This window comes from Ambystoma mexicanum, chromosome 3q (genome assembly GCF_040938575.1).
Source record: "Ambystoma mexicanum isolate Mex_15411 chromosome 3q, UKY_AmexF1_1, whole genome shotgun sequence".
Taxonomy (NCBI): Eukaryota; Metazoa; Chordata; class Amphibia; order Caudata; family Ambystomatidae; genus Ambystoma; species Ambystoma mexicanum.
The window spans coordinates 443,152,779-443,177,310 of NC_090926.1; positions in this window are offsets into that span (position 1 = coordinate 443,152,779).

Consider the following 24,532-nt stretch of genomic DNA (forward strand, 5'->3'; position numbering starts at 1 on the left):
GGGATGTGAGGTCATCCTCCCACTCACTCACGAGGTTGAGTATTATGCGTGGTGAAAACCTGTACCTCCCATACACCTGGTCATCAGGCATCCCAAAAAGGCTGGTCCTGGGTGTAAAAATTTGGGGCCTGGCTATCCTCCTCATCCTCCTGCGGTGTCCCACTACCACTGCTGCGAGGAATGGTATATTCATTGTAGCGTCTGAGCTTGTTTGTTGTTTGTGCGCACTTTTATGCTGCGTGAGGCCGCGTACGCCTGCTTCCTGCTGGCGTACGTATTTCCGGATTAGCGCCTCTTTTTTGGCGCACGCATTTCCCCTGTTCGATTCCATAAATACGTGTTGTAGGTGCGCGTGTGGGCGTTGCGAGCATTTACCTCCTGTACTTCCCCGTAACGCCCACATTTTTACGCGTTGTTCCCCATTCCGCGTGTTACGTCCCGTGTTCTGCTCACTTTGGTTGTGTGCGCTGCGCTATGTGCGCTTTCGCTGTGCGTGTAGCACACACCGTTTGATGACGTGTGCGCCCGCGCGCGCCACCCACGATTTTAGTGCACATCCCAGGATTTACACGCGCACAGACTTCCATGAATCGATGTGCGCGGCTTTGGTACGCTTGCGCTGCGATTTTCACCCTTGCGCTGCGATTTTCCACGCACGTTTATTCCATGAATCGGCCTGCAAGTCTAGTGGCCCGATAGTGTTTTAAAATATACAGTTGGAAGGCAAGGGCCGAAAGCCCTGACTAGTAGGCCTGAAATCCATGTATAGAGGGCATGTCCAACGCACGTGGCCACCTAGTGTGTGTGAAAGAATCATATTGGGTGAATATGTACACTTCATACAGCCGAAGGCCATGACTAACGGTTCAGCATTGTTTTAAAATATACAGTGGGCAGGACCGGAGGCCCCTGCTAGTGGGCCTGAAAGACTAGTGGCCATGGTCAAAAGCCGAGGCCACCTAGAGGATCCAAACGTAAAGTATGGGGAACATATTGAGAGGACATGGCCGAAGATCATGGCTAGTGCCTCATCAACAAAAATACGGTATTACAAAACCCTTGAATTTAATGCAACAAAACCCTTGTTGCACTGTACAACCCCAACTAATCGCATTTAAGCAGCACTGAAAACGTAAAAAAATTATCAACTGTAAGAATAACATGTGCCCAGGCACTTTTGCACCATTGCGAAAATCAAAAGTTGACACTGATCATTATATGAATAGATAAGGAAAAAAGAGGTAAGAAGTGGGAAGGGAAAAATACTAGAATTATTTATTTTGTACATATATATTATGTACTTTTGTTTATATTTTGTTTCTAAACAATGCACTAAAAAAATTGCCACTTAAACAAATTCCTAGCATTCACAATTGATTGTATGTTCTAAAAGAGCCTTGCCCAAAGCATCTAGCATGCCACCTCCCACTTCGATCAAGCTGTGACAAGTTTTGCACATCTCCACAAAGTTTGAAAGATCGAGCACAGGCAGAATGGACTGGGGTTTGCTGTTATAGAAAATAATTAGTATTCATATTGCAACTCTATGGCACAAATGATAAACACTGCTATAATAAACTTGCTCTATACACGTTCACCTTATTTTTCATATGAGCCTTCCTATACAATTCATACACTTTATCCCAATGTAGTCTAATGGGCCACAATCCTAATAGCAATACACCCAGGGTCAGAGGGACATTACTTCATCAGGTTATGCCCGGGGTCTTTGATAAGGCCCTCATGTTGGTCGGAACAATAACTATGAACATGCTAAATATTTGCCTTAATTCCATGGAAGAACCAGCGTGCCCAGTAAACTGCCATTGAAAGCTGCCAGTATTTCTGTATCAAGTCGCAGTAGAGTAACAAGAACATAAAAAAAGAAAAATCAGTGTGTTTCCTATTTTTAACGGTTGCACATGGAAACGTCCAGTAAGCAATCCCGCAAATGTTACAACCTCTAATTTGTGTACTCAAATTGTATTGCTGAACCCATACTGCGCCTGCATTTAAGGGGCAATTTGCACCAACAAATCCCTTCCATTTCTTTTTTACATAATAGGAATGTGCAGAACTAATACCATTCCTATATTATTTATGAATGTACATTTGAAAATAATATGAATCAAACATATGTTTCATTCAATGAAGCATTAGGTTTCACAAAACAACAAACAAATGAAGACAATGTTCCTTATTCACAGAGTGTTTACCTATGGGATTGTACCATTATAAAATGCTTTTGTGAATCAGGCTATATGTATTTTCTATTTTCTCTTATAGATAACCACACAGTAACACACTCAGCAAAAAAAATACTTTTTAAAGCACTCACATTTTCAGATCACCCCACTCCATCAAAATACATCTTTTTAAATCACACACATTTTCAGATCACCCCAAAAGCACTTTGAGAAGTGATTATAAAAACATTGTAAATAAAATCACACTTCTAGTGCTCTGTGATCATTCTTTTATTTTCAGTGAAGGAAGTACACTTAATGATACTATATCATGCACCTCACTGAAATTCATTTTCTTTCCTAATAAACAACTTCCAACAATTGTTCCCACCCATTGTCTACATATAAAGCAGGATCACTTCATTGTTAACAAATACAGTAAGTCCCATTATCAACATATTATGAAATACAACTTTCAACAAACCAATGACAAACAACTGATTGATGCCAAGTTACTTGGGGCCAACCAGATGTGGACTCCCTGCTCACTGTGCTCATAGAGGCACAGTTTCACCTCATTGATGTGGTCCAACTAGGCTGAAACTGTTGTATGGGGCTGCTGTTGGTACTCTTGTTAAGAAGGGAATTGCCATGCCATTTCGGTGCTGGACTGCCATGTGGGTGGGACAAAGGCTAATATGCAAAGGGGAAATTTCACATCTGTGAAAGGTACAGTGAGCAAAAAACAGATGGCTGCGAACTCTCAAAGTGGTTAATAACCACTGAACAGGTTATCATGCCGTGGTCTTTCGAGAGAGGAGTGCCTGCTACTTTTTTTATATTTTGTCACAGGTAACATGAACTGCCCAGTGTGAGTTCTGTAGTGAAAAAATGAGAAAAGTAGACAACATGTTGGGTTTCATACTTTTCAAAATAAAAAGCAGAAACAGGGGAATATATTGTAAGAAAACAAATAAAATGGCTGACACATATTCACTGCAACCTATCACAAAGAAGTACACATTTTCAACATTAACACTGGCCAATTCGAAACACTGAAACACGTACAACACCCTGCCCAGCACACATCTTTCTTGTAGTCGTGGCTACATGTAAAATTTCTACAAACTGAGAACCAAACTAGGCCAACCTTCAAAACATCAAATAAGACAAAAGAACACCTAAGGACACAAAATAACACACACAGATAACATTTTGGCCAGTATAATCCAAATACATTGAAACGCCTATGCTCGTGCTTGTTATAGCCGCGGTTATAGAGAAACGTCGATGGTTCGGCTGTTATTATCCATGGCTAAGACACGTCCACGAACACTCGACATCCCGTTTGCTGGTATATAGCCACGGTTGCACAGGGTACCACTTATTACCGCGGGTAGAAACACACAACGGGTGGGTGTTGTGTAGCTGCGGTTATTCGATAAAAAAAGAAAATATCTGAGTATCAAACATAAATGACAAAAGAGACAGTAGTGATACGATGGTATTTAAAATGAGTTGCGTGAGATACGTGATAATAAAGAGAACACGGCAAATGTGCTAACATACTACACTCTGTATACTCCAAAACAATTCTTTTAAAGACTACTTATCACATATGAATGTACAAATACAATCTAAAATGACTCATTTTTCTTTGCTGCGGCTTCAGTTCATTGACTTTTTTCTTGGCCACGTTTACAATATGAAACTTTAGGGAAGTAGGTCACATAGATTTTCATACATATATACATAATAGATCATTCTTAGAATGGACTCTTCCGGGTACACACACCATACATTTTTGCAAATTGAGGCCTATAATAACCAAAAACATTATTTTGTATTATACCCGAGACTGCAGTTCATTGTCTTTTATTATAACCGTGGTTACACATTGTTAGTTAAAGGGCAGGGGCTCACTTCAGGTTTTATAATAAAAGATCAATACAATACAGCACTGCTCATGCAGTTATGTAAATGAGCTGAAGAAAGAGAAAGCAGAATAATACATGACAGTACACTAGGTAGGGAAACGTTATATAGGCACAAGATATTATAGCATGAGTGAAAATACTAAGACTAAAATACAGTGTATAGGGCATCTAAAACTAGGGTAGGGTGACTCCTTTTGTAATAATTATTTTTTTTTTTGAAAATTGGTTTTATTGATTTTCAACATGGGTATAGCAGTTTCTGTTACATACAACATAACATAATTTTAGCTGCAATGCGTTCAGCTCAGAATAACATATACCTCCAATCCAAACTTTAACCCCACAACCCTTGAGGCAGCTGATGATCTCCTTACTGAATTTAGAGCATGGGAGGAGATCATTGGCTAATTCGCTGGTGCAGACATTGGTACCAAATCTGGATTTTTTTTAGGATTAACAATAGCATTATTGGCAGATTAACAGGTTAGAACTTTGGCTATGTCGTGGTGAACACTTAACTACAGTTACTGTACTTGGCTCGGAACTCAGACCATTCAGTGTCAACGGAGGTGCGATCACCGTGAATGGCAGCTGTCAGCCTGTCCATAGTATAGATATTGCGGTAGACATTTATCCACTCAGATTTTGTTGGTAAACTTGCTCTTTTCCAAACGGATGCGAGGCAGGCCCTGGCCGCGTGCAAGAGTCCATGTATCTTTTTGGGTATTTTTGGGTACTTTAAATGTATGTTCTTCCGTTTCCTCCAAATCAAACAAAATCAATAGTGGTTGCTTCTTCCTCCCCTCCCAATAAAGCTCTTTAATCCAGCTGAGTACTTCGTCCCAATATGCTTGGACTGCCCTGCAACTCCACCACATGTGCCAGTAGTCTGCTTTCTGGACGCACCCCCGCCAACAGAGCTGGCTTGCATCTTGATACATCCTGGCTAGTCTCATTGGGTCGTACTGCCATCTATACAGTAGCTTGATCCCATGCAGTTTGTACTGATAGGAAATAGATGACTTCAAGGTCCTTCTGCATATCTTGAGCCATGTCTTTGGTGGGAGATTTCTTCTAAGGTCTGTTTCCCATTTGCATTTCAGGGTGGTTGAGGCGGTTGTGTTAGTACCAATTAGTGCTGTGTACATTGTACTAATGAAACCCCTGGAACCCACGTAAAGGTCTAAAATTCTTTCGAACGGGGTGAGGTCTCTCTGTAAGGCCTCCTTCCAAACCTCTCGGGTCATAACGCCTTTCAACCGCAGATACAGAAAGACTGAGAGAGGGTCTATGCCTAAGGCATCTTCTAGCTCATGGATGGTGTTGAATGCATCATTTCTCTGTAGTTGCCCTGTCCTTTCAAGCCCAGCCTCGTACCATGATTTGAAGCTGCCTGGATCGGGGATATCATCCCTGACGCCTGGCGCCCATAGGTGTGCTAAGGGGGAGGACCATGTTGTGACTCCTTTCACCCCTTTGTTTGGTTTCCATATAGCCCATATAGTCCCATGGATGGGTTTTGTTTTTAGTACTGTTTCGTAATTGGGGTTCCCGGTACCCATAACCATTCTCCTACAATAAAAGGTTGAAGGTGTAAATTATCTAGACTTATCCACTGGGATTCTTTCTGTTGTCTGAAGTGCGGGATTAGCACTCAGAGTTGGGCAGCTTTGTAATAAAGCTGTATGTCTGGGAGGCCCAGCCCACCATCATCCTTACACAGGTGAAGTAGGGCCAGGGGAACCCTGGGTTTTCTATTTTGCCATAGGAAGGTGTGTAGGATTTTTTTAGTGGTTGTGAAGAAGTTTTGGGGTATTTGGATAGGGAGCATCTGGAATAGGTAGAGTAGCTTTGGGAGGATCACCATTTTAATGGTATTGAGGCGACCCATCCAGGAAATGGTGAGTCTTGTCCACCGTTCAATATCTTTCTGGATCGTGTGTAGTATTGTGGTGAAATTAGCTTCAAAGAGGCCACCCAGTTCTCGGGTCACATTGATGCCCAGATACCGCAGAGTGGTGAGACTGACGTTCATCCCTAGAGATGCAAGTATTTCCACATCTACTCTTGTCGATCGGTAGAAGGACCGACTTCCCCGTGTTAATTTTCAGGCCTGCCAATTGACCATACTCCTCAATTATTTCCATGGCTGCTGGTATCGAGCTCAGGGGGTTGATTGTGTGCAGGAGAATGTCATCTGCTTATAGTCCTAGTTTGTATTCCTGGTCGCCTACTTTAATTCCTTCCACCCTTTTATCGAGCCTTAGTTTCTGAGCAAGTGGTTCAAGGGACAGTACGTATAGTATGGCTGATAGTGGGCAGCCCTGCCTGGTTCCTCTTTGCAGTGCAAACAATCTTGAGTAGCCACCGTTCACGGCCACAGAGGTCCTGGGGGTGGAGTATAGAGCCTTAATAGCGCGGGAGTGTTTAGGGCCAAGGCCTATCCAGGTTAAAACTTTCTCAAGGAACTCCCAGTCCACCCTGTCGAAAGCCTTTTCGGCATCAAGAGACAGGAGGGTTGGGTCATCGCTCCCCTTTTGTGCCTCGTGTATCAAATGTAGTGTTTTCCTCATCGTATCTGCTCCCTGCCGTCCCATTACAAAGCCGACTTGATCTGTGTGTATCAATTTGGGGAGATGTGTTTCTAGTCTGGCTGCTATTGCTCTTGTGTAGATTTTGGCATCTATGTCGAGGAGAGATATGGGGCGATATGATTCGCAATACTTTGGAAGTCTACCTTCTTTTGGGATGACCGTTAGAAGGGCCTGGGTGAAGGATGGGGGTGCTTGTCCTGTGTCAAATATACTGTTGAACAGGGTAACTAGGAAGAGGGTAAGAAAGGCGGTGAACGTTTTGTAGAAGCCGGGGGTGAAACCATTGTCCCCTGGTGCCTTGCCAGACTTAAGGCGTTTGATGGCATCTGAGACCTCATCTCCTGTGACCGGTGCATCAAGGGCTCCAGCCTCAGAGTTTGTGAGTGCAGGGAGACCTGCCCCTTTGAGGTAGGCATCTATGCTTCCCACTGGGGGAGGGGGGGTCACAGGTATATAGGTCTTCATAGAAGAAGGCAAATGCCTCTTGTATGCCTTCAGGGGTGGATTCGACCGTATGTACAAGAGTACCATCTGTCCTTTCTATCGTGTCCACCCATCTTTCTGCCCTTTGTGCGCGGAGCCTCGCTGCAAGGAGGGCATCAGCCTTGTCTCCTTTCTCATAATACTTTTGCTTGAGGTATTGTAAGGTTTGTGACACCTTGCCCAGTTCCAGGGTTTTTAGCTCGTCCCTTAGTTCCTTGACTGTTGCAAGATGTGTGGATCTGTTCTGCGGGGAAGTCTGGACTAAACTTTCTGCGGCCTCTAGTTTCTGTCTAATGTTGGTCTCTATTAAGGTACGTTCCCTCTTTTTCCTTGCACCTTCCCTAATCAAATTCCCACGCCAGGTGGCCTTAGCCGCTTGCCATACGTTCACTTTCGTGACTTCATCCGTATCATTGGTAATGAAAATTTGTTTAATTTCGTTTTCCAGTTCCTCTCTGAAGGCTGTGTCCCACCATAGTGTCTCATTACACCTCCACTTCGTGCTGCGGTGGGGGAGATCTTCCCAATCCAGATCCGCCAAGACCATGTCATGGTCAGACCACGCAATGGGGTATATGTCTGCACCTTGGAGTATTCTCATTAGACCCTCGGAGAGGAACACATAGTCTATTCTTGTGAGCGTCCCATGGGGGATGGACCGGAATGTAAATCCCTTGTCTAAAGGGTGTAAGTGACGCCAGCTATCAGCGAGGCTGTAAAGAGCAAGGGTGGTTTTGATTTCTGCGTGTACCTGTGTCTGAGAGGGTTCGGAGGGGTCGGGCGTGGTTTGCCTATCCATGGTGCTGTCCATCCATGTATTGAAATCGCCCCCTAGGATGGTGTGGCCTTGTGCTTTATTAAACATCCATTCGGTTATCTTGTGTAGGAATCTATTTTGGCCCTGATTAGGTGCGTAGATTGTGGCGAGGGTTACAATTGTGTCCCTGATGGATCCAACTATCAGCATGGCCCTACCTTCTGTGTAGGACCAGGAATTCAAAATCTTTATACGGATGCTTTTCCGAAATAAGATTCCCACCCCAGCCTTTTTGGGGATACCTGAACTCCAGAAAGTGTGCCCAATCATTCTGCTGGGGATCCTTTTCTCACTGCCCCTCTGGTATTTGGTCTCTTGTAGGAACATAATATCGACATTGGACCTCTTGAATTCTCTCGCTACTAGGGAGCGCTTGGTGGGGGAATTGAGGCCTTTTACATTGAGTGTGCATACACGTGGCCGTTGATGTCTAAGTTTTGTCATCATTATGATTAACCAGTGTGGAATGGCACTCTAGGCGCGTCTGCCTCGTTACCTCTATTCTAGGCACCTGCCATATGCCTTCCTCCATATTAGCAAACTGAATCTCACCTGACTTTGCGAGGGTCGTTAAGTGTCCCTGGTGTTCAGCATTCAGTGGTTCCAAGGGTGTCTCTCCCACCCACTCTTCTCAATACACATCTGTCCCCTATGACCCTTTAGGTTGCATTATCCCTCCCTCCAACCCCCTGAAACTGTGCGGCGTCCGATCCGGCTGGGTTATGTTCACCCCGTCGTTTTCGGACCACCAGCGGGAACCGTACCTAGAATGGTCTTGTTCTCATACATATACAACGTAACCATGAGCCCCCAACCCCCCCCTCTGCAATATAGGCACACATTAACAAACATTTGTTTCTTAAACATGTGATCCCGATTCCGGGCTTCAGACATGTCACCTTATGGGTGATCAATGTTTCTATGTTACTTTTCGTCACCTCCTACGTCTCGGCGTTCCATAAGTTGCCCCCACTGTCCGCCCACTTCCACTTTCTTTACTGATCGCAGATGCGGAATGACCCACAACGCGCATGCATACTCTTACCCTTGTCGATTTCACAAGTGCATCTTCTGTCTGGGGTGGGAAGAGAGGGGGCAATGGTGTGACAACTGCCCGCTGGTGCTCAGTAAGAGACCAACCGACGATATCAAGGGCCGCTGGTCAGCCCGGTGCCTGTCATCCAGTGCACCAGCTGGAAGAGAGGGCAGGTAAGGAGACATGATGAAGTTAGTGTTCGGCTTCCTGGGAAGTGCTCATCCTTCTATATTTCCTAGAGCCTTGCATCCTCTTTCTACGTGGGCCTTAAGTGTTCCAGTCTGTTGTCTCAGATCTTTTCTCGCTTTGGGTCGGTTCATCTCCCGAAGTGCCCAGTAAATCAGCAAACAGCACCGGATATCCTTCTCGGTGGCCAGTTTTATGGTGTTACCCTCCCACTCAAAGGAGAGTGAGAAGGGGTACCACCAGGGGTATCGCACACCCTTCTCTTTTAGCATTTTAGTGAGAGGGAGGCACCTCCTCCACATTGCAAGTGTGGGGGGTGACAAGTCTTGGTAGATGGAGCCGTGCGTTCATCCCAACGTGATTTGCGGGGCATTTCTGGCCTTTTCTAGGACCCTAGCCTTGTCTGCATAGTTATGAAAGCGGGCAAGCACCGTTCTCGGACCTCCCGGTCTTCCACCGGCTCTGTGGACACGCTCGATTTTGGGCTCGTCAACTGATTCATCGTTGAAGAGTGTTTTCATTATGCCGTGCACCGTTCTCTTTAGGTCCGACTCAGTCTCGCCTTCCTTGTCTGGGATTCCGAAAATGCATATATTATTGCGCCGTTCTGTTTTCTAAGTCATCAATCTTTAATCGGAATTCCTCTTCTCTGGCTTCAAGTTCATCAATTTGCACGTCCATTTGTGTCTCCAGAGTATTCAAGGATGACTGATTGTGCTCGACTTCTTCAAGCCTGTCCTCCATTTTATCCATCCTCTGGGTGATTTTATCAATTTTGCCAGCAATGTCCGCTCTCATCCTCCTCATTTCGTTGAGGATATCAGCAACGTCTGCTTTAGTTGAGGCTGCCTCAGGCTTCAGTGTTGACAGTTTGTAGCTCTATACGTTCGATGGCTATCTTGTGGTGGTGCAAACTGGTATGCCGCTAATCTCTCCTGACATTCATACGTTGTATTTGGTGATATTTGGGCGAGTGAACATCCCAAGAGTATCGCTAGTAGCTGCTAGGAGGGTTATTTCATGGTGTTACGGTCACCAGAGAGTGTATGATCTTGCCAGTTGAAGGGCACCGTGTTGGGGGCCCGGAATGTTGGGGGGGGCCAGGATTCGTATAGCACCTACGAACGTCAGCGGCCGACCCCACCACAGCATTAGAGTTTTGTGGGGTGGGATGTCCCTGAGATGGAAGTTCCGAGAAGGGGATACACCCTGTAGTGTGCAGGGGTAGCTTGCGCCATTAGGGAGGGAGATTAGTCCGTTCCTTGTGGGGAGGATTCCTCCTGTACTTGAGTTGTGTATCTGAAGGCTATTCGAAGCCGGCTCCCCACTCTTCAATTTATAATGGATGACCTGCATGTTCGTGGGAGAGGTGACCCCTATGCGGAAATGAGGCGCAGGGCCTTGTGGTGTGTCTGATCCGGGCCTGGAAGGTGCTGCTTCTGAGTTGGCCAGCGTGCGGCCGTGCCCCGCCGTATGTCCGGACCAGCTCCCCCACCCGTGTTGGTGTGTGCCAAGGACGTCGCGGCAGTGAGTGACCAACTGGGCGCACCGGTTGGGCCCTGCAGCAAGTTAGGACGTTGCTCCACACGGGACGCTCAGGCCGGGTCTAGGGGTGCACAGCCTCCAAGCGCGCTGGCGAGTGGCCTCGCTCCGTCTCCTCTTGCGCGTTGATGGCACCTTACCTTGGGGGTGCGAGGCAAAGTCCGCCCTGGGATCGGCTGCAGGAGGGCGAGGCACCCCGCAACAGGGTTCTGTGATGAGTCTGGCAGGCGCCCTGGAGTTCGTGCCTTCTGTGAGTTGATGCGGGTTTCAGCGGGCACTTGTGCGGGTTCACTCCAGATGCTCCAGGGGAAAGCACACGGTGCAAGGCAGCAGTGGAGCAAGGGGTATGGCTCGCCGGAGCCGCCGAGATGTGGATGTGGGCCGAAGGCACAGGTTGGTGGATCTGCGACAAACAGGGGGAGGCGGGAGCTCTGAGGCCTGAAGGGTTTCGGTTAGGTCAATTCCCACAGGCCAAAACTCAACGAAGCAACCTCTGTTTTTTTTCGGGTTTTGGCTCGAAGTGTGGGGGGGCCTTTGTGTCCCAGATCGGATCGGTCTCTTACTTCGGGGGGGTCCAGAAGTGGGGGCTCATGCCACTTTGGAGGACCTCAGGACGGAGCTCACGCAGAGGAGCTTGCCATCCGTGCGCCCCCTGGTGGCCAGTCTGTAATAATTATTTTAAACTTTGTTCTTCTGTTTTTCCCAGACACTCATGTGTACGAAAGTCTGAAAACAAAAAGCCTAAATAGATGACTCCCAAATACCTACTGTGTCACTGATTGATTTTCACCCCCAACATCACTATACCTATAAAAAATTACTTTCAAAAAGAAATAAAAAACTTGCACCCCAAAATATATAGCTGCCGGCGTGGAACTAGCGGGTACCTGTAGTTCTTCATATCCTCTAATATAGCCACAAATATCAGCAAACCGGGCAACAACAAAACAACTTTCTTTCCTGTGACCCCAGGCTCTTACCAAGTGCCACCCAGCCCCACACTCAATATATCCTCCTCACCTCTGCTGCCCTCTCCCTTCCCCCCCACAACACATGATGTTTCCGTGACAAGTTTGCTTTGAGATGTTGGCTATTTGAGGCTATAGCCAAGGCTACAGAAAGTGTTGTGTTCCAGACTCAGTCCCTTGACCCACTCCAACTCCCAAATTTCACTTGGTGCCCCCTAGCCACCCCCCACCACCTCTGCAAATAGCTTTTTCCCTGTGTTTCATGTACCCATATCTTCGTTTATAGCATTGAGAGAAAAACAAGATGTTGGTCATTTCATGTATTAAAAAACCTGGTTTTGGATAAATCACTTTCGGAATTTCTGCCAAAACCATGACTTGAATCAAAAGTTATTAACAATACAATTTGGAGGGGTTCCTATGGGAGTCCGACTCACCTTAACTTAAGGGCGGCTATCGCCGCCCTATAATATACACACTAAAGAAACTTTAGTTGCAGAGACATTAAGGTGAGAACTTAACTCAACAAAACCCATGAAATTCATATAAAGCCACCTTAACTTCACCCCGCCCCTGTTGTGCAGCCTATAGGAGGCCATCTGTATGGACTCCTCACCTTCCCTGCCCTCTCCCATTCCCCTGCCAACACTCAATTTTTCTGTGTTGCAGTTTGCTTTGAGATGCTGGCTATTCGAGGCTATAGCTGAGGTTACAGAAAAGCATTTCACTTGGTGTCCTCTTGCCTCCCTCCCCGACATCTAGCCTGACCGCATTTGTTTGTTTTGTGACATGCAAATGGCTTTTTTCTGCTTTTCATGTTCCGATATGTTCGCTATATCTGCGGCTATCTCTCGCATTCAGAGAAAAAAAAGATAGTGACTGTTTCATTTATAAACACATAATTTCTTGGCAATTTGCCTGAGATATAGCTATCTATTTTGGAGAAGGGGGTATCCCCTACATGATCAAATCACTGCATATCCACGAGAACAGAGAAAGTTGTGTCACCTATTGTCACCCCTATACATGGTTCCTCTTTAATAGAGAGGATCAAACATGTCAGGTGTGTCTGTGGGCTGTCCTATTCTGGGTGTAATGTTATACCTGTCCCAGTGAAAGGATTGCCCCCCACTAAAGACACTCCCCCCAGCTTTCTCACAGGAGTTTGTATCATGGAGTCTGTCTGTGTCATGATTACAATGTTGCAGGGCAGTGGCAGTGGGAGGGGCACTCTCAGCAGCTACCCCGATTACCAGAAAAAGTGTACTTGGGCTACATTAGATCCCTGTTACAAGAACGGAAGACTCAACCATAGAGCAAGGTTTACTGTCTTTAATATCAATCAAAATGACAGAGATTGCGTCTGGAATACACAGTGTTCTCATGTTCTCTCATCATCCATACATGTGTCACTCGGTTGTACACAAAAACAAGTTTCATCCCATAAAACCTATCAGGGAAGGGAATTGGTGAGCTGAGGAAAACTATATATGTAATCTGTAGGGGTTAGTCTGGTTATTGCATCACCATATCTGGTGGCTCCACCTGGGACCACCTCTAAGTGTCAGCAATACAAAGTTGCAGGTTACCCTAAAGGTAATTGGATCACGCAACATAGTGTGCTTAACGTGAAAGGAAGTTAGGGATTGGGCAGAACAGCTGTTCCCAGCCTTGGGGCCTTGGGCAGCTACCAGGCCAATTTAGGCTCTACAAGGTTGGGAACGATCCCTGAAGGTGCAGTGTGTTCCCAGCAAGTTGCCATCTACGATCGCCTAAGCCCTGAGGCAAAATATTCAGCTTTGAACCTGTATAACAGTTTTCCACCTCTGGTTTGATGGGATCAGCTTTCCCCATACATCTTGAATGAATAGGTTCTGTCCGCGCTTTCATGTCACGTGTGTAGGGACCATGAAATGGAGCTCTTCTGCTTGTAGTTATAGGATTTTATGCTGTATGCCTCGCAGGTGCTTTATCGACTTGGCTAACTGGAAACTTTCCATCTATGTTTGTCTTTGGCAAGGATGCACACTGTGTCTGCACTGGAAGCCCAGTCTGTCAACTGGATCAATCTGCACCCATGGATTCCATCTTGATTCTTATGGCTGCCCATGTTAGTTGCAATTTACACATGTGCAAGCTAATTGTATGTATTCATGGTGACTTGCTGCTTCAGTTTAGCAAAGGATAAACATGTGTATGTATCGGTCCTCTATTCTATCATAAGCATTTGTTTTTTTTCTATCTAAAATAAATGATCATGTTTCTGTAGCTTCATGCATAGATGCCTACATGCCTCATGTCTAACACATCTATGTCTTGATGTCAGTAGTGATGTCATCAGCTTCTACAAGGTTATAGTCAGTCAACTTGTTTAATCAATGACAAAAGTATCTCCTCCATAGTGTCAGTCGGATACGGTTTGAATGGCTGTCTGAGTGAATGGCATTTCTCACATCTGCGAAACACCTACGATGACGAGGAAGGCCTAGGAGTGATGTGCATCTCTCCTTTATCTGCCTTTGTGCTGCGAGTAAGGTTGGGGTCCTGAGGGCCACACTTGGATCCCCCTCGTCAACAGAATAGCCGTATTCCACAAAAAGGACATGTGTCAGACCTCTGTGCCCATGTTGTTTTGCACCAGGTCCAAATACGTAGTGGTTTGGGCTGTGCGGTTGAGCAAAAATTTAGCTTTTTTGTCTATGGGAAAATGAATGGAGACTAGGCTGCACATTTATTTGCAATGAATCATTCCATAATTTGCAGGAAGAGCCTAATTCACAGAAGCGTTGTAGAATGGTATAATGGCGTAATTCACATAGGAAAACGCTCTGTGAATGAGGCCCTTAGTGGTCACGGGCCTTGGTATCTGCTGTATGTCGACCAAATCCATTGCATAAGTCAAAAGTTAATAGCAATTCATTTTGTTGGGTTTCCAATGGTAGTCTGACCTACTTTAACGCTGCCCTAAAGTTAAGGGGAATATCAAGTTCCATATGAAACCCGAAATTGAATTGCTAATTATTTTTGACTTGCATGATGGACTTGGCTGATATTTTCCAAAGAAAAGGTTTGTCACGGCCCCCCAAACTGAACAAAAAGAAAACGTTATTAAGAAAGCACGTTGGGGGGAATGGGAAAGGGCTAGTGAGGGAAAAAGGACTTGAGGGGAGTGGTGAGTGTCTGGGAGGGCAGGGTCTTTTGGATTGTGCATGCTTTTTATGGATAACCACGGTTATCTGTGTGCATTTAAGGATAACCAGCATTATTTGTAGTACATTGCTAATATAAACGCTGTTAAGGGAATTCATTTTTTTTAATGAGAGAATTAAATAAATTAGATTAAAACAAAAAAGTGGAATTGTACAACTACAGTGAGGTGGGGGTAATGGGCATGGTTGAAGGATATGGCTAATGGGTTACTTTAAGGAATCAAATGGTGCAATATAAAAAGTGGAAACGTCTGAAGGCCATGGCTAGTAGGCATCTAAGTCATATCTACTGGGGCAACATGTCAAGGGGGGCAATATGGAAAGTGGACATTGCCAAGGGGCGTGGCTAGTGTGCACAAAAGAAACCTAGTGGTGTGGCCATGGTCGTTGGCCATGGCTAGAGGATCCATTTAGGAAAACAACTGGAGGAATACGTAGAATGGCCACTGCTGAAGGCTTGGGCCAATGATCATGGGTAAAGGGCATGGGTAGTGAGTAAGAAAGAAAGGTAGTGTTTTGAAATATAAAGTGGCTAGTGGGCCCGAAAGACATGTATAGTGGACATGCCTGAAGGCTGTGACCAACTAGTGGGTCCAAAAGAAACATATTGGGGGAACATATACAGGGAACTGCCGAAGTCCATGGACATTGGCCATGGATGAAGGCCATGGCTAGTGGTCCGGTAGTGTTTTATAATATACAATGGGCAAGACCATAGTCTATATTCACTGGCCAGGGCCAACGGCCCTGGATAGTGGGCCCGAAAGAAACGTGCCATGGACAACGAGTGGCTCCAAAAGTAACATAGTGTGGAAACATGTATAGTGGACTTGTCCAAAGACCGTGGCCTGTGGTCAATGCCGAAGGCCATGGCTAGTGGCCCAATAGCGTTTTAAAATATAGATTTGGCATGACTGAAGGCCGTGCTTACTGGCCAAAGCCAAAGTCCCTAGCAAATGGGCCCAAAAGACATGGTCGAAGACCCTGGCAAGTGGGCCCGAAATACATCTATTGTGGCCACCTAGTGGGTACAAAACAAACATATTGTGGGAACATGTATAGTGGATAGAGGTGAAGGCATTGGCCACTGGCCATGGCTGAAGGCCATGGCTAGTGGCCTGGTAGTGTTTTAAAAATATACAGTGGGCACAGCCAAAGGTTCTGGTTTGTTGGCCAAAAATACATTTAGGGACTCTAAAGGAAACATTTCAGGGTAACATGTACAGTGGACACATCCGAAGGGTGTGGCTACTGGCCATGACTGAAGGCCATGGCTAGCGGCTCAAGAAAAAGTGACGATATAACGATATATCGAAACCCTTGAAATTAAGTTTGCAAAGCCCATGAACACATACATATTATAAGAGAAGGGATTCACAATGACATACACAATTGTATTATGGAGGACATAGCATTATGGGGACATCAACATGACTTACCACATACGCTGAATTTCAAGTGTTTTGTTGCATTAAATATGCACAATTTAACTGCACCTTAACTAAGGTTTTTTTTCAATGAATATATACATATATATTACATGGCCTGCGGTAGAGGACATGTAGATATGGTTAAGTTGCTAATCCCAAAGGAAGAGGACTTTTTAAGCCGCTTATAACTTTGCTCCCCCTGGACGAATCCTCACCAAACTTTGCAAAAAAAGTATATGGCCCACTCTGGATTTTTTTGCAAAGTTTTGTGAGGGTTGGTCCGAGGGGGTGGCAACGTTATAGGGGGGTCCCTAAATGTATTTTTTCCCATAGACATAATGGATAAAAACTTTGCTCAAACCGCTAGATGGATTTCCACCAAATTTGCAGCAGGAGCAGCGGCTTGGTCCCGAAAGTGTGCTTTTGTTAATTTGGTGTAAATCCATACAGTTGTGTTTTTTTTTTTAAATGACCAAAAGGTAAGGCAAAAAATATTAGTGATTTCTATGTCCGCTTTGCGGACACACTTCTCTTTTCGCGCCACGGACAGGACTCCGATTGGTTGATTGGCTTGCGTCATGTCTACGGACATGCAACGTGTTTGCTGATTGGCTGGAGTTAACCATGTGGTGTGTCACATTGTTTCGATGTGCCCGCCATCTTGGATTTGCGGACATTCGTGGACAGCACGGCAGTGAAATGAGGCAAAATGCAATTTTGGGGAGTGTGTTGGTGTGCAGGAGTGCTTGGGGAGGGTTGGGGAGTACGAGATGGGTCAAATGCTGTATTTGTTTAGGTGGCAGGTGCCCCTGATGTGTTTGCCATGTCCTTGGCTGTTTCCGAACATAATAAATACACCACTAGCTATTTTACTTTAGTATGAAGTTGGTTTTGGGTTGTTAGTAGAGCATTGATTGTAATTAATATCCCCTATAAGCAGCCCATATACTACAGTCAAAATGTTTTGTAGCATGTGTGTGTTACGCTGCGGTGGTTGTGGCCAGGGCCTAGAGGTTTGGGTGAAAGGACATCAGTTGTGGCCGACTAGTGGGTACAAAAACAAACATTTGGCCCTGCACCCAAACCTCTAGGCCCCAGCCACACCCACCGCAGCATAACACACCCATAAAATCAAACACCCATCAAATATTCCAACCCAAAACTTTGTGTATTGTTTCATTTGTAGAGTTTGCATGTGAAGTTTTGGGTAGGCTATGCAGTTAAGATTGTAGAGTTGGTAACACGGACTGCGTCATAAGATACCCATGGAAGTAAACATTTTAGATTGTGGTGTATGGTTAGATGTACTTGAATGGGTGTGTTAAGCATCAGTGTTTGTGAGTCTACTTATGTTATACTTACTGGTTGAGTTTTTCTGTGGTTGTATGCAGTTTTTTCATGTCATGGGTAATTGGACCAGACAGACTTTTTCGATCTCTTCGATAAAAGAAAAGATCATATGTCAGAGTTTCATAATGAGTGATTGCATTGCATAATAGACATTTCTGTATTTTTTACCCTCATTTTTAGTACTTTACAAGTACTATAGTTCAAACCAGTCTACTGCGCAATGTGCTCAGTTTCTGTGTTTGTTTTTCTAAATCATTGGGTCTGTGGGAAAAAAATGCATGCTGAATAAAAAAAAAACTTCTATGTTGTGGTACAATATATTTATTTCATTGCTTTACTGTTTATTTCTTGTTTCTTGCTAATCTTCTATTTATTGGCTTGTTCCAGATTTTTGGGGCAATTAGATACCTGTTGGCGTATTCTAATTGTATATTTCTACTTTTATGAAATTCATCTATCTGTTGGGTTGTTGCAGATTTTTTGGGGTAGTTAGATACCTGTTGGTGCATTCTAACTGTATATTTCTTGTTTGATTTAAGTCGTATTTATTTATCTGTTTGCTTGTTGCAGAATCTTGAGGCAGTTAGATACCTGATGGCGTATTTGATGCCTGGTGGCATATTCTAACTGTGTATTTCTTTTTACATTTTCGTGGTATTTATTGATCTGTTTGCTTGTTGCAGAATCTTGGGGCAGTAGATACATGTATACATGTTGGCATATTCTAATTGTGCACAGTTTTGAAGTTGAAGTTTTGCTTGTGTTCATACACAGATTACATATTAATTTTTGGTTTTAAGAATATTAAGTAAGCGTTTACAAAATGTACTGGTAATCTCTGCTTAAGAGCAATGGTACTACATTACATTCGTACCATCCAGAATTCTTTTTTATTTATGCGGTGTAGTGATCTGCATTGGTTGTGGCTCTTGCGTGGTAGATTATACCTATTGTTGTGAAGGTTTTCTTACCAATTGATACTTGACCATGTATGAATCCAGTCAGCTTACAGTTGTTTTTGGTACCATCTGCATTGTAACGTAAAAGCATTACTATTAAGTATTTACTATGTGTCTGTATTTGTAAGGTGGAGCGATTATCTGGATTGCAGTAGTACATAATCTGCCATGGTTTGCATTTTGTACAAGTTGCTGCAATGGAATGGATTCACAGTTTGGTATGGATACATACACAAAGCATTCATTAGGGACTTGTTCCTGTGCCACATGGCTGCAGAGAGTGCATGTACGTTTCCACATGTATGAAATCTGAAATATTTCATTTATAGGTATGTTCTTGTTTTCCAGTACTTGTAGTAAGTACATTACAAACTCTTGTGGATCTTCTTGTGAGTTTATATTGAATTTGACCATTCCAGCACAGTAGTCCAATTCCTGTCTTATTCCATGAACACTGTAAGTGTTGTTAGGATTGTTGGTTGTATTTCTATGAAGGACTAACATTTGTAAACACCATTGGTCTGTAATGTGTAAGTAAATGTTGTCAATTATTGGTGGCAATTCAAATAGAATATGTATTGCTACATTTGCGTAGCAATTTACACCAGTTGTATTTGAGAATTTGAATGGACCTGACTGTTCTGTGTCAAAGTCATTTGTTCGGAGTAGTTGAATTACTTTGACCAGTAGATTCTTCTTTGGTTGTGGTACTTGATGAAGTATTAGTTTCTTTTTTTTCCTTTGAAGGAATTGCAGTGAGATCCTGTATTGTTTCAGTTTGAAGTAGTTTTGTTTTACAATGGTTTGCTCTTTGCGGAACGGGATAGGTTTGTAGATGGGGGGTGTAGAGTGAACGCAGTCTATTGTATTCTAGAATGCAAGGAATATCTGCATTTACTTTACTTGCATCAAAGTTGAAATAGCCCCTCAAGTGTATGTAAGCATGATAGTGCTACATAGCTCATGACTTCTTTAAAAACTGTGCTACCAATATCTATCAATGCTTTATCTAGGGTAAGACTTTGTGATTTGTGAATGGTAACTGCATGTGCTAGAGTTAGTGAAAATTGTTCTGTGCGCACATACATGTATTTGAAAAGAAGGAAGCGGGCTGTTGAGCGTCCTATCCTTTTAACTTCTGATAGTTTGTCAAAGAGAATATTGACAAACTGAATGTTGTTGTCACGTGGGTATGTTTTGAAAGCCAACAACAGTACCAAGAGCTCCATTAACTAGTCCTTGCTCCACGTCCAGGTTACGTTTAAGCATTACTCTACAGTTTAAAGAAAATTTTAATATTTTCTCCAAACCAGCTGTGTTGGGGATAGAGTTTTCCAAGGTGTTTAGCCTTATGGCTTGTTGACACATGGGTAGTGTCATACCATGTACGTCCAGTTTGTCTGTGAAGGAAATTTGTACTATTGGTTGCATTTCTTTTTTCAACATTGTTTCATTGAATTTTGAACAGCTTGCAAGAGTTGGCATCAAGGACATACAATTGACATTTTTGTATGCTAATTGTTCCATGACATCAGTAGCACATGAGTTATGGCCATAGAGTTCATGGATGTGCCTGTTTTTTTAATATTGATTATGCTTCTTGAAATAGTACACCAACTCTAATACTTTTTAAAATGTTGGTGAATGTGAGGTCTGCAGACTGGTGCATGTTTTCTGTTGATTCTCTGTATTGGAAATGTTGCCAAAGGTTGACATTTCTTATGCTGTCTAGGGTTTTACGGCATAGTTTGTGCCCTAAGGTTTTAAAAATAGGTTCACCTGTTACTGCTGTCAATTGAAGAAGATCTCCGAAAACAATAATGTGTTTTTCTCCAAAGAGCTCTTCGTAGTCTGTTTTGAGGACCTCGTGTAATCTGAGGTGCATCAAAGCCAACATTAGGTTGGAGACCATGCTCACCTCTTCTATTAGCAGCATTTTCATTTGTTTGAAAACTCTACGTAGTTCCAGTGCACCTTCTGTGGAAAGTTTGTAATAGTATAATTTGTTTTGGTGTTCTACTGGAAGGAGTAGTAATCGTTGTAAAGGTGCAAAGTGACACCGCCTATGTTGTAGGCAGCTAAACCTGTGGGGCAGTTACAACAGCTGACAGTTTGTTGTTTGTCAATTGTTGGAGGAACTTGCTGATGATTTTGATTAAGAATGTTTTGCCTGAAACAGCTTCACCACTTACGTATAGCAGTATAGGTTTGTAGTCTTGGCAGGTACAGTTTGCATTTTCATGTTGCACACCATGTTCAATTTGTTTTGTTATTTCTTGAAAAATGCTACGCTGCTCATTGTTCAGTTGTGATTTCTGTAAAGCAAAGTCTTCTGCAGCTTGTTAATACTCACACATGGTATTTTCTACTTCTGTCATGGCTAATTCTGCCTCATTTGCTATCAGTGGCTGTCCAAGTGGTTCTTGGCTTCCTGTTACAGAAGGTTGACTACTGTTGGGAGTGTCCACTTCTAGTTGGGCGTGGAGTTCTTCTCCGTGTTGCTGCAACATTGTTTGGTACTGTGTAAAGTTTACGTCTGTTATAGTGCTTTCATTTGCTTTGAAAGCATCTTCATAGGAGTCATAAGTATCCAGTAACTCTTCTTCTTTTCTTCATGGTTTAAAAAAGTTGTAGCAGGTACATGTAATACAGTTCATTATGTTGAGGAGTTTTTTAATGACAATTTGATATGATTAATTAAGCTGTGTTTTGTAAGTTTCACTAAGCTGCCTTCACAATTGACAACTCTGTATCTACCTTTCTTTTTATCTGGTTTAATATTATTTTTGTATGTGAAGTTTTGGGCTTAGTGGTAGAGACACATGGGGCCTCATTAGGACCCAGGCGGTAAGGGGTTTACGGCAGCGTAAACAGCGCCGACCCTTACCGCCTGATTCCGAGGTCCCTTAGCGCCATGGAGGATTTAACACCTGCTTTTAGCAGGTGTTAAAATCCATGGCGCTAAGGGACCATGTTGTTAATTACGCCACCGTAATTTACGGTGGCGTAATTGACGCCTTCCCCACTCCCATTATGCCCTATGAGGCAAAAATGGGAATGGGGAAGGGTAAATGGGGATTGGGGACTTACCGCCCCGCCAACCTCGGAATGGTGCGGTAAGTCCGCCAACCACCATGGCGTAAACGTAGTTTACGCCATGGTGGTAAAGGTACGACCCAGGCGGTAACTTACCGTTCAGACATTTTGAAAAAGAATACACTAGACACATAATGACTCGTAATGAGGCCCATGGTTTCCAAAGTGGTACTCCTGTTTGGGTATTATGTGTCTAGTGTATTCTTTTTCAAAATGTCTTGGCTGTTGGGATCATTTTTTGCTATTGTTTCTATGTCCTCATATGATTTGAGAACTTGTTTTATAGATTTAGCAGGACCAGGAATTAGCCATACTATATTGTCAGATTTTCCATACAAGGCAGTACCGGTTAAACAGTCTGCAGCTTCATAGCAGCCATATTATCTATGAGAGAGTATTTGTATGCCTAAACTGTACAAAGTCTGTGATATTGTTTTGTCAGATGATATCTCATCCCAGAGGTCCTGAAGGTCTGTTTTCTCTGCTTTGGTAAGCAGGCTGTGACATATCGTGCAACTGTGGTGGAACTGTCTGCAATGTACTGCACATCTATGTTTGCATTCCATAGGAGGGCAATGATTGCATTGTAATCATTGATGTATGTTGATTCTTTTGTTCTTTTTATGTAATATGTGTTCTTAGGTGATTTAACTTTGACACTATGTCTGACTGAAGACATGAAGTTGTTTACTTGACCTGTTGCTGAAACTGGTCGGTCTAAGGAAACCAAAGTGGTATTTGGTGTAGTATTTCTCTATTTTTTTATATTTGCGACGACAATATTTTCCACATTTGTGTCTTTGAAATTGTAAGATTTGTGCATGAAAGTCACTATGTGTTGTTTGTGAAGGGATTTCACAAGTGAAATATTTTTGGATGAACTGAAAAACAGTGTCATCACTGTCTTGACCACATTTAGGAGCATCTTTAATCCATAATAGCATGTGGATGTGTGGTGCTCCTCTGGCTTGGTATTATTTTCTCCAAAAGAAGTGTTGAACTTCTCTGAGGGATGGAACAGTCTTATTACAAATAAAGTGTAGCATAGCAATGCAGCGATGATGGAAATATCTTGATACATTTACAGGATCTAGAGAGCAGAGTTCTCCTGTTGTTGTTATATCTTTGTTTGTTTTGTTTTTGTTTGCTATGCGTAGGAAATTGTGTATATACTCCCATGCACATTCTGCACAACTTAATGTAACAAACCAAGTGGGTGGGCCAAGGTTTCTTATCATACAGCGTACATCTCTGTGACGTCGGAACCAGTATTCATTTGTGCCATGCATGTTTGCTAAAAGATGTGTAATACTTGACTTTAAAACCTCATATTTTTCTTGCACCTCTTGTAATAATTGCATAGCTGACATATTTTGAAAATGGGTACCTGATTTTAATGTGTGTGCAACTCCGTAGCATAGAGTTGCTAGTTCACTTTCAAAGAGAACGTGGAATATGTATTCCACATTTTGTCTGAATCTGGGGTCTTCAGAATATATTCGTAAAGAGCGATATTCTGGTGCTGTTATCTGTGTGGGTCTATCATCGTACCTTCCTCCTTTTCCAGAAGGAAAGAGTAGCGGAAAGGCCCGTGCTTCCATACTTTTTTCCCATATGCTGATTGGAGATCCTTTGGCTTGTCGCATTTGGTACATTTCCAGTGCATCACCTATAGTGTCTTTTGAGTGTAAAGGATGAATTGTATAATGGTCTAAAATATTGGATTCTGTAGCAGGATTTAGAAGTTGAAAATGACCAGTTTCTGGTGACTCTTCAATTACTTCAATGGTTTCTCTCAGATTTTCTTCAATATTAATTGATTTGTATTATTCATTGTTGATGTTTAGATATTACAGGGCTTGTTTAACTTTATGTAAGTCCACAAGTTGTTGCCATTTTATTTTGTCTTTTGTAGGTATGCCATTTACTAAGATAATTAAAGATTGATCTATTGGCCGTTGCACTCCTAGAGTGTCTACATTTTCTTTGAGATCTAATGGTAAATAAACTACTTTGCCACAAATGCCTTTCACTATTTCAGAGGCAGGTAATTTTGCTGTTTTTGGTTGAAGGCGTATTATTGCTTGAAATGGGTGCACTGTTTGAATTATGATGCTCTCATACAAATGTAGTTGTTGCAGGGGTTTTGGTAGTGGGAATAATTCCAAGTTATTTGTGATAGGTAGGGAGCTAATTGGAACCATTTTGAATCTTCATTGTCTTCAATTTTGGACATTTTGTCTACGGTTTTTGTGCTACCTTCATAGAAAGTCCTGCGGCAACACACACACACATGGTTTGGTACTTCAGCGGAGGTGCTTTTAAACTTTAGTATTTCTTTTTTGTATGTGTTTAATAGAAGGTTGCTATTTGTACAGTAGTTGCTAGTTTGTTGTAAATCTATTTCATTTTCTAAGTGGCTTTCACTTCCAAAATATTTTCTCTGGATAAGCTTTATTTCTTCGAGTAGTTATTTGGCTGAACCATGTAGAAGATTGTTATTTAAATTGGCTAGTGCTAAAGCAGGACTTTTAGCATAGTAGACTCTATGGACCAGATTTCTTATAGTTGACTGATGTGTTGATATCATTTTGATATGGTGGAAGGTTCTTTTGCAAATAGGTCCTGAAATGCAGGCTAATGAATGTCCTTGGAGTCCTGTGTATTTGCACACTGCACACTGGGCAGATATACATATTTTGTAGTATTTTCATTTTGAATTTGTCTTTGCTTTTTACA